General features: G+C 41.5%; 1 pseudogene; it reads right to left on the minus strand.

Annotated features, from left to right (window-relative positions):
• Positions 1–962: 962 nt before the first annotated feature.
• LOC118534421 (glyceraldehyde-3-phosphate dehydrogenase pseudogene) lies at positions 963–1,953 on the minus strand (annotated as a pseudogene).
• Between the last annotated feature and the right edge of the window lie 9,050 nt (positions 1,954–11,003).

Here is an 11,003-nt window from a genome sequence, read left to right on the forward strand (position 1 = left end):
TGTGTATGTCTATGAGTAACACTCCAGCAGTCCCACTTGTAATCGGGACCCAGAAATGCCTTTTCATTACTTACATCATAATCATCCCCTTACATAAATGCATAAAAATAGTGTTGAAACAGCATTGACTCCCATAGGAAACATTCCTGTTCTCTCTCATCATTTCTATGGCACCGTGCTCTTCAATCCCCAGTGATCTTTGAAAAGGCAGTAATACTCAAATCTTCCACATCAGGAAAAATCCAAGGTCTCAGGGAGCAGCTGGGCGGTTGTTTACCTCTCCTTTAGAGGCCGTGCAGCAAAGCTAAAGAACACTAGGTAGTGGCATTTAAAACTTTGGCTCATACAAATGTAAATTACAGGTTGTAACATGCTCTACACACATCTTACTTTTAACAATTCTGTCACTGGGGACACCTGGGTGGCTCAGTTGGTTAAGCGGCTGCCTTCAGCTCAGGTCATGATCCCAGGGTCCTGGGATCAAGTCCCACATCGGACTCCTTGCTCAGCAGGGAGTCTGCTTTCCCTCTGCCTGCAGCTCCCCCTGCTTTTACTCTCTCTCACTCTCTCTCGCCTATGCTCTCTCTCTCTAGCAAATACATGAATAAAATCTTAAAAAACAAAAAACAAAAAACAATTCTGTCACTGTTCATTTTTGCCAGCTCACACACACGCACACACACGCACACACACACACAACTGGGCACCTTTGTGCTATGTGAAAACCCTGGGCCATGTAAACCAGGACTTTTTATTTTGTGTGTGAGGGTGTACAGTGTACTTTATTGATGGTCCACAACAAGGTAGGGCTCCCTAAATGCCTCCCCTTCTTCAGGGGGTCTGGGATGGAAACTGTGTGGAAGATAAGAGATTTTCAGTATATCAGGAGGTCTATCTGGGGCAAGGACTCCCCAGCACCTGGGCCTCTCCTGCTCTCCCTGGGGCTGGTGTTCCTGGGGCTCTTATTCCTGGGAGGCCATGTGGACCACAAGGTCCATCACCCTGTTGCTATAGACAAATTCATTTTCATCACAGCAAACGAGCTTGACAAAGTGGTCATGGAGGGCAATGTCAGCCCTAGCATTGAAGGTGGAAGAGTACATGTCACTGTTAAAGCTGCAGGAGACAACCTGGTCCTCAGCACAGCCCAGGATGGCCTTGAGGGGGCCCTCTGCTGCCCCCTTCACCACCTTTTTGATGTTGTCATATTTGGCAGCTTTCTCCAAATGGCAGGTCAAGTCCATGACCAACACCTTGTGGGTGAGGATATGGAAAGCCATGCCAGTGAGCTTCCCATTTCAGCTCAGGGATGACCTTGCCCACAGCCTTGGCAATACTGGTGGAAACAAGGACAATGTTGTGGACAGCTCCTCAGCCATCACCACTTACCTTCTCAGAAGGGCCTTCTACAGTTTTCTGGGTGGCAGTGATGGAATGTACTGTGGTCATGAGTCCCTCCATGATGCCAAAGTTGTTATGGACAACCTTGGCCAGGGGACCAAGCAGTTGGTGGTACAAAAGGCATTGCTGACGATCTTGAGAAAGTTGTCATACTTCTTTTTCATGGTTCATGCCCATCACAAGCAGAAGAGGCAAAGATGATGACCCTTTTGGCTCTACCCTTCAAGCGAGCCCCAGCCTTCTTCAGGATAGTGAAGATACCAGTGGATTTCACAGTAAGTTCAGCACAGACCTCACTTCATTTGATGTTAGTGAGATCTCCCTCCAGGAAGATGGAGATGGACTTTCCATTAATGACAAGCTTCCCATTCTCAGCCTGGACTGTGTCCTTGAACTTGCCATGGGTGGAATTATACTGGACCATATAGACCATGTATCGAGGTCAATGAAGGTGTTATTGATGGAGACAATATTCACTTTGCTAGAGTTAAAAGCAGCCTTGGTGACCAGGCACCCAAAGTAGCCAAAGCCATTTAGTTGGGCCTTCACCATCATGTCTCAGGGACACAGCTGTTGTCAAATAGGGAGGGGCAGAGAGCCAAAGGGAGCCAGGATTTTCTTGAACAGAAGTTGAAGGAAATCTTGTAAAGCAAAGAGACAGACGGTTGATTGCTACTTTTAGGCACCACTGTCTTATTCTTGCTAATGGAACACTGATTTTGTTAAGTATGGTCTGGCAACAGACTCAGGAAAGATGAGGGTGTCACCCAGCAGCATTGCCAGAATCTCAAATAAAAATATAGGACAGCCAGTTAAAACTGAATTTCAGACAAACAAGTAAGGGGCAACCCTTTTCACCCCATCCCCCATCCTCCCCCGGGGGTGAACTGTGATTGGTTAAGACAAGCGTGATGATCCTGTTACCCCTTGCTAAAGATTGGTTAGGAGGTGGGCATGTCACACACTTCTGACCAACTGCATATGGTGGAGAAATCTTTTGGGGGCTTCTGGGCAAGATTTTCCTCCCTGATTACAAACAGAAGAACCAGGACTCGAGCAAGTGAGAGAAAGCACAAGAGCAAGCAATGTGGAAGTCCTTCATGCTTCGTGCCTTCACTAATCTCACGTGAAGGTATGTGCTCGGAACAGCAACAGTCATTTTGTTGCCATGAAGGAAAAGTCTTAAGTAAGTCAGAGAGATTGAGCCAGAACTCTGCCATTGTTGAACTTCTGAATGAGGCAGCTCTGGAATTCTTTTCACCAGACTTCTTGTTATGTGAAATAATGAATGTCCTCACTGTTTGAGCTTCTTTTAGTTGGGGTACTCTGTTTATGCTTCTGGGAGCATCTTAAATAATTCAGCTGAAAGTATTTTGAATCTCACTCAGTGGGTGTTAAATGGCTGTGGTTAATAGACCCAATCTCCTACCCAGATAAACAAAACTATTTTGTTATAACATCTCCTGGCCTCGTAATGTCGCTTGGATCTTTCTCAACTTCTCACAAAAGAATCACAGAAACCCTCCCACAGACTTTTTGGGGTGGGCAGGAGACCATTTCTTGCTCCTTAGGATGGAATAATTATTAACAGTTCTCTGTGTCCTCAAAGTCACTGACAGCTTCAGAGATCTGAACTGGGTGCTTGGGGAGTGCTGGCCAGGCACGCCAGTTTTATGGGACAGATGGATGCTGTTTCACAATTTGGGGTTTGAGATGGGCAACCTTTAGCCCAGACGAAGTTGAGGTTGTTGACCCTGAGATACCATTAGCCTCAGTGGTATCTGTGCTCTCACTTTTAATCCCAATGTAGATAATACCCACTGTTCATTGGCTTTATTTCCAAACATTCTGAAGTGAATAAAATTTATGAAATGTTTACTGGCCACAATTTGTATATGTGGCAAACATTTTTACTTTTTAAAATTTTGAATAGATTATATATGCATATGGCATATACAGAATTCAGACCAGTACGTCCCCCATCCAGCCTGGTCTCCTTTTTCCCTTCTCCAGAAGCAGCCATTGTTATCAGGGTCTTGTGTATCCTTCCAGACTTTTGTATACCAGGACAAATATATAAATATGTATAGCTCTTTTTAAGATACAAATGACAGAATATGGTACATATTAATTGTATCTTGGAGATTCTCCCACATCATTATTTTTTAAACTACCTTACTCTGTTCAAGAGCTGCATTGTCTTCTAATGCATGGATGTGCCATAATGTATTAGCTATCTCCAATTAATAGACACTTCGATGGACATTTGTCATGTTTTCTGGTTGGCCAACTTCTTTGGAACATTTTTCATGTTCGTGGAAATATTCACTCTCCAGTCTCCTTTGAAACTCCACCAACCAGCTGTACCCGTGCCAATCTCCAAATCAGAAAGGGACCCCAGGAGGAAATGGGCTTTGGGTAGAATTCCTATTATGCTGGCAAGGGTGCAGCTCGGCCTTATGGCTTTGGTGGCAGCATGGATTTCAAAGCCTGAGTTCCTGATGCAGAAGAGATATTAGTGGTGCTGGTGTGAGTGACAGTTGCAACTGCAGTCAGGTTCTTGGTGGCAGTGCAAATTTAGCATCTAGTTTTTGGTGGCAGCAGAATTCTTCTGGGCCTTTCACACATCAGGCTATTTATATATGTGGTTTGTGGCTTTAATTCTTGAGGATTATCATCAAGCCTATTCTCTAGTCCTCACAGCCATGTTCTTTATAACAAACGACTTTCTGCTCATCAGCCAAAGTCACTTCCGCTGCTTGCAACCAAGAGCCCAGTCTGAGACAAATATTTTGTTTCCTTCTAATTTGCAGTTTTATCATCTAATTTGTAATTTGTATTTTCCTTGCATATACGTCTGTGTACCTGTGTGCAAGCGAATCTGTGGCATAAAATCCTAAAAATGGAAATGCTCTGAAAGAATATTTGAAAGACACATCTGATAAAGGAGTATCATCCGAAATATACACAGAACTCTTAAAACTCAACAAGACAGCAATCCAACTAAAAAAATAGGCCAAAGACCTTACTAGACACCTCATCAAAGAAGATACATTAAATAAGCATATGGAAAGATGCTCTACAACATATATGATCAAGGAAATGCAAATTAAAACAACAATGAGAAAAAAAATTTTTAATAAAATTCTGATTCTTTTCTGGAAGCGAAAATGTTCAATAACAGCCCCCAAAATCTGAAAAAGAATATCGAGTGGGAATTTGCCCTACAATATATGAAAATATGAATATAAAGGTATATAAAGCTATGTAAACATAACACAAACAGATTTAGCAACCTACAATGAAGGGATAAAAACAGATCAGTGGAATAAAGTGCGAAACATCCATATATCTGTGCAAATGTTTATGGTTAGAGGCAATGCTTATTTATTTAGTTAGTTAATTTCGATAGCGGCAACATTTAAATCTATGAAGGAAGGGTGGCTTTTTCAACAAATCATGTGAGATAATTGGCTATCCACTGAAGAAAAAATAACATTAGATTGAACCTCCTCCCCATCACATCAAACACAGCTGGTACAAATAATTAAACATTTAGAGGGAAAAGGTTAAAATATCTTAAAGGTTTTTAAACTATAGTTTAGATAATATTGGGGTGGAGAATGCCTGCCTAAACAAGACACAAAACCCAGAAGAGCCATAAAAAACTGAGAGATTTGTTCTCAAAATTTAAAACTTCTGTTAAAAGAAATGCTCTAACAGAAGTTATAAGAAAAGGGAAAGTAAAAAAAAGGGGGGAAAGTGTGGGGGTAAATTATTGCATGGAATTAATATCCAGAATATATACAGAATTCTGACAACAATTATTTAAATCAACAGAGGATATGATCAGGAAACTCACAAAAAAATCCAAACCAAAAAAGAAGGAGGTAGAGAAGGAAAAAAAGGAGGTGGAGAAGAGGGGGAACAAGGAGAGGAGGAGGAGGAAGAGAAAAAGTAAAGGTGCTCAAACTCAATTATATTCAAGAAAAGTAAATTAAATGAAATATTTTTTTTTACCCATCAGATTGTTCAACATTTAGAAGATTGCTTGTCTAATTGCTCTGTAATGTTCTAGTTGCAATATAATTCTGAAATGGTTTATAATTTCCAGTTTTAATGGTTTAAAATTTCCAATTTTATCTTTGATACAGGTTGATTTAGAAGTATTTTTTAAACTTCCAGATGTATAGGGCTTTAAAAATATTTTAGTATTGGTAATACATGAATTGTTCAACATCAAAATGTATAAGAAAGTGTAGAGAGATGGGAGACAAGGTGACCCCCCACCTCTGTCTTCTGGTCACCCCATCCCCTTTCACAGGCAGGGAGACTCCCCTCTTCATCATTGTAAGTTTCTTTTGTACCCTTCCAGAGACACTTTGTGCAGGTACAAACAAGTATTAATGTGGTCTTTTCCACATCATTTTTACTACAGTGACATATACTATTCTGCATCTTGCCTTTCTTCTTAATAATATGTTAGGAGAGACAGCTATGTGAGTGAATGATATTAGCAGATTAAATTTTTTACTGAAAAATGTACATAGAGGGGCGCCTGGGTGGCTCAGTCATTAAGTGTCTGCCTCCGGCTCAGGTCATGATCCCAGGGTCCTGGGATCGAGCCCCGCATCGGGCTCCCTGCTCGGTGGGAAGCCTGCTTCTCCCTCTCCCACTCCCCCTGCTTGTGTTCCCTCTCTTGCTGTGTCTCTCTCTGTCAAATAAATAAATAAAATCTTTAACAAAAATAAAAAGAAAAAAGAAAAATGTATATAGAGCCTATAAGACATAGTTGTAATGTTTACAGTGAACCTTTATGATATTCCCATTCAGTGAAGAACTAGAATATTGCAGGTGCCTGCAAAGCCCCTCCCTGATCACATTATCCACACTGCTTGAGGTCATCTCTCTCCTGGCTTTAGGTTAATCATTCCTTTGCTTTTTAAATTTTTTTTAATTTTTTAAGATTTTATTTATTTATTTGACAGAGAGACACAGCGAGAGAGGGAACACAAGCAGGGGGGAGTGGGAGAGGGAGAAGCAGGCTTCCCACAGAGCCGGGAGCCCTATGCAGGGCTCGATCCCAGGAATCACGACCTGAGCCGAAGGCAGACGCTTAACGACTGAGCCACCCAGGCGCCCCCCCCTTGCTTTTTTGAAAAAATGGTCTCACCACCTTGTACAGTTTTTTCTGTTTTGAACTTTAACAAATGGAATCACAGTGTTTTCTTCCATGACTTTGCTTTCTTTTGATCAACACTTGATGTGTGTGGTTGTGGTTAATTTTTTGTCACTGCTAGATAGCATTCCTGTAAGAATGTAACACTAGTTTTTATGGACTTTGGGGTTGTCTCCAGTTTGGCACTATTATGTTCCTAAGAAAGTTCTTGTACATCTCCTTGCTTAAGGTAACAGTTCCTAAAGTGTGGTCCACCAACCCCTAGGGCTCTCTGGGACCTTATTAGGGAGTCACTGAAGTTAAAACTATTTTCTTTCATGCTAATACTAAGATGTAATTTGCCCTTTTCACTCTGTGAACATTCGCACTAGTTGCAGTCACCTTAGCACAAATCAAGTCGATTTGGAGTCATTTTTTGCCAGTTTGGTTAAGTATGTAATTGCATGTTATTTTGGTTTTAATTGTCATATCCCTGGTTACTAATAAGACTGAATTCTTTTTGTCATATTTATAGATCATTTGGATTTCCTCATTTGTAAAATGCCAATTCAAATCTTTCCCCCATTTTTGAGATGTCTTTTTTATGTTCTTAGTTCTTTATGGTCATTTTAAAAAAGATTTTATTTGTTTATTTGACAGAAAGAGACACAGCGAGAGAGGGAACACAAGCAGGGGGAGCCTGGGATCATGACCTGAGCCGAAGGCAGACACTTAACTGAGCCACCCAGGCGCCCTGTCATATGTTCTTTAAGTCAGATATATGTGTTGCAACTTTATTTTCCCTTTTTCTATGTTGTCTTTTTCACTTTCACTGAAAAGTTTTTAACATGTCAAATTCATCACTTTTCCTTTGTTTTGAGCTTCTGTGTGCTCACTAGAATATCAAGTACAAAGGTGAAATGAAATTATAATAGCAAGCATCTTTATCTTGTTCCTGATCTCTAAGAGGTAACTTTCAAACCTCATCATCAATTTTTCCCCCACTGTTTCCCTTTTTAAAAACAACTTTGAGGGGCGCCTGGGTGGCTCAGTTGGTTGGGCGACTGCCTTCGGCTCAGGTCATGATCCTGGAGTCCCGAGATCGAGTTCCGCATCGGGTTCCCAGCTCAGCGGGGAGCCTGCTTCTCCCTCTGACCCTCCCCCTCTCATGCTCTATCTCATTCTCTCTCTCAAATAAATAAATAAAATCTTTAAAAATAATAATAATAAAAAATAATAAAAACAACTTTGAGGGCGCCTGGGTGGCTCAGTTGGTTAAGAGACTGCCTTCGGCTCAGGTCATGATCCTGGAGTCCCGGGATTGAGTCCCGCATCGGGCTCCCTGCTCAGCAGGGAGTCTGCTTCTCCCTCTCCCGCTCCCCCCTCTTGTGCTCTCTCTCTCTCAAATAAATAAATAAAATCTTAAAAAAAAAAACACTTTTGATTAGAGTTAAAAGAATTAAATTATTTTACCTTTAATTTTGGTTATAGTTTTAAAAGTTTTGTTGTAGATTGTTTTCATAGATACCCTTAATCAGGTTAAGGAAGTCCTTCTAGTGCTAGCTTTTCTCCTAAATGAATGTTAAACTTCATGAAACTCTGTTTCTGCATCTGTTAAGATAGTGAGATTTTTGCTCTAATCTGTTAATGTTAAGGATCATATTATTTGAGTTTCTATTGTTAAAACAACCTCTCATTTCTGAGATAAACTCAATGATGATATATTATCTTTTTTATATACATTGCTGAATTCAGTTCACTAATATTTTGTAATTTTACAGCTATGTTTGTAATATTGACCAATAGTTTTCCTTTCTTCTTATGCTGTCTCTGCCTGGTTTTGGTATTGGATTGATACTGATAAAAGACATTTAAAATTTCATGCTTTAAGTGTTGCTGGAAAACAGAAAACACATTCAGGAAGGTTCCCTCTTCATCTATACTCTGGAAGCATTTACATAAATTTAGAATTATTTATTCCTTCAAAGATTAGAACTCAATAGTGAAGTCATGTGGGCCTGGGGTTTTCCTCATGATTAGATGGTTTTAATATTGTTTCTATTTTTTTTTTAAGATTTTATTTATTTATTCATGAGAGACAGAGAGAGAGAGGCAGAGGCAGAGGGAGAAGCAGGTTCCCCGCAGAGCAGGGAGCCCGATGCGGGACTCGATCCCAGGACCCTGGGATCATGACCTGAGCCGAAGGCAGACGCTTAACCAACTGAGCCACCCAGGCGTCCCTGTTTCTATTTCTTTAATGGGAATAGGACTATTCAGCTATCCTATTGTTTCTGGAGTCTGTTTTAGTGATATTTTTCTAGTAATTTGTCCAGTTTTGTTTTTTTTTTAAGATTTTATTTATTTATTTGACAGAGACAGAGACAGCGAGAGCAGGAACACAAGCAGGGGGAGTGGGAGAGGGAGAAGCAGGCTTCCCGCCGAGCCGGGAGCCCAATGCGGGGCTCGATCCCAGGACTCGGGGATCATGACCTGAGCCAAAGGCAGCCACTTAACGACTGAGCCACCCAGGCGCCCAGTAATTTGTCCAGTTTTATCTAAAATTTCAAATTTGTTGGCCTAAAGTAGTTCATAATCTGATTACCATGTTAATATCTAGATATCTGTAATTACGTACCCTTGTTATTTCTGGAATTATTTATGTCTTCTCTTTTCTCTTATTTTTGCCAGTTGGTTTTATTATTCTTTCAAAGTCCCAAATTTGGACTTGTTGAACAATGTGAAATTGGACTGCAAATCCACAGGAGAGCTGATTTGTGATTTTCCAGAGATTTTATTCACTGTTCTGCTTGGCTGTAATCCAACTCTCCTTGCACTGGGCTGGCCCCTGTGCAGGCGTCCATCACCCTGCTTAGGCTGACATCACACCCAGACTGCCTCACCCTACTTGGGCTCCCATCTGACCGCAGGTCTTTCTCCCATACAGATGCACTCACTCCCACGTTCTAACAGCCCAGACTGGGCTGCTCCCATGTGCAAATGCCCTCTTCGTTCTGCAAACTTTGATTCTCCAGGTGGGACACATACAGACACATACACACTGGCTCTGACAACTCCCGTCAGGCCACCTTCTATGTGGTTGCCCTCCTCCCCCTGCTCAGACTCTGACATGCACACCAGACAGCCCCCAGCACCAATGCTACCTTGCACTGTTCCACCTAATGGCTTTAGGACTGAATTATGCAGGAAGAGAAGGGGAGTTCGGAAAATATGAACTATACCCAGAGGCGTTTTTTCATGAAGTGTTTTAGTAACATAATGCAATGTATGAGTGTATGGGATCATAACATGAGCATATTCTTTTTTAAAGATTTTATTTATTTATTTTTTGAGAGAGAGAGAGAGCACATGAGAGGGGGGAGGGTCAGAGGAAGAAGCAGACTCCCTGCTGAGCAGGGAGCCCGATGCGGGACTCGATCCCGGGACTCCAGGATCATGACCTGAGCCGAAGGCAGTTGCTTAACCAACTGAGCCACCCAGGCGCCCATGAGCATATTCTTAACTGTGGGTCTGTCAAAGGTTTGAAAGCCACTGACCTAGAAAGGTTTTGGAATGATGGTATAGTTACGCCCCATTTAGGGCGTTATAGTTTTCTGGGCTACTGCCTCAAGATTCCCTGCCACCTGTGTGAACACCCCATCCAAACGGACGCTTCCCCGGCTGACAACAGAGATACAACTTTGGTGGGCTACTGGGAGTCACAGACCTGAGTTCTAGTTCTGCCCCTCAACTTCTCACCAGCCAAGCAATCTGGTTATCTTATATACCAAAAATGCAGATGATATGCGCCATACCTCCCTCCCAAAGCATAAAATCAGGTAGTACATGAAAAGTGCTTTGAAAACTACAGCAAATATACAATAACTGACATCTAATGAATGTTTAAGTCCTTTACATGCAATGTAACTGAACCTTTAAACAACTCTGTGAAATTCACATTTAATAGATGAGGAAACTAAAGCTTAAGGAGGTTGAATGGATGAGAGGGTATTTGAATCCAGGTCTGTGCATACATCTATACCCTCATCATCATTAAGCAGTATTTTTTTGTTGGTTTTTTTTTTTTTTTAAAGATTTATTTATTTATTTGACAGAGAGAGAACACAAGCAGGGGGAGTGGGAGAGGGAGAAGCAGGCTTCCTGCAGAGCAGGGAGCCCGATGCGGGGCTCAATCCCAGGACCCTGGGATCATGACCTGAGCCAAAGGGATTAAGCGGTACTTTTAAAGATTTTATTTTTAAGTAATCTCTACACCCAACGTGGGGCTCAAACTCACAACCCCAAGATCAAGAGACGCCTACTTTTCCGACTGAGCCAGCCAGGCACCCCATAAGTGGTACTTTCATCATATGTGAATGAAGCAGAGCATCTTTGTTCTGTTACAGAGTTTTATATGGATATGGAGAACCAAATGTATTTACCATTT

The sequence above is a fragment of the Halichoerus grypus genome, chromosome 10, assembly GCF_964656455.1.
Source record: "Halichoerus grypus chromosome 10, mHalGry1.hap1.1, whole genome shotgun sequence".
In the NCBI taxonomy this organism is placed as follows: domain Eukaryota; kingdom Metazoa; phylum Chordata; class Mammalia; order Carnivora; family Phocidae; genus Halichoerus; species Halichoerus grypus.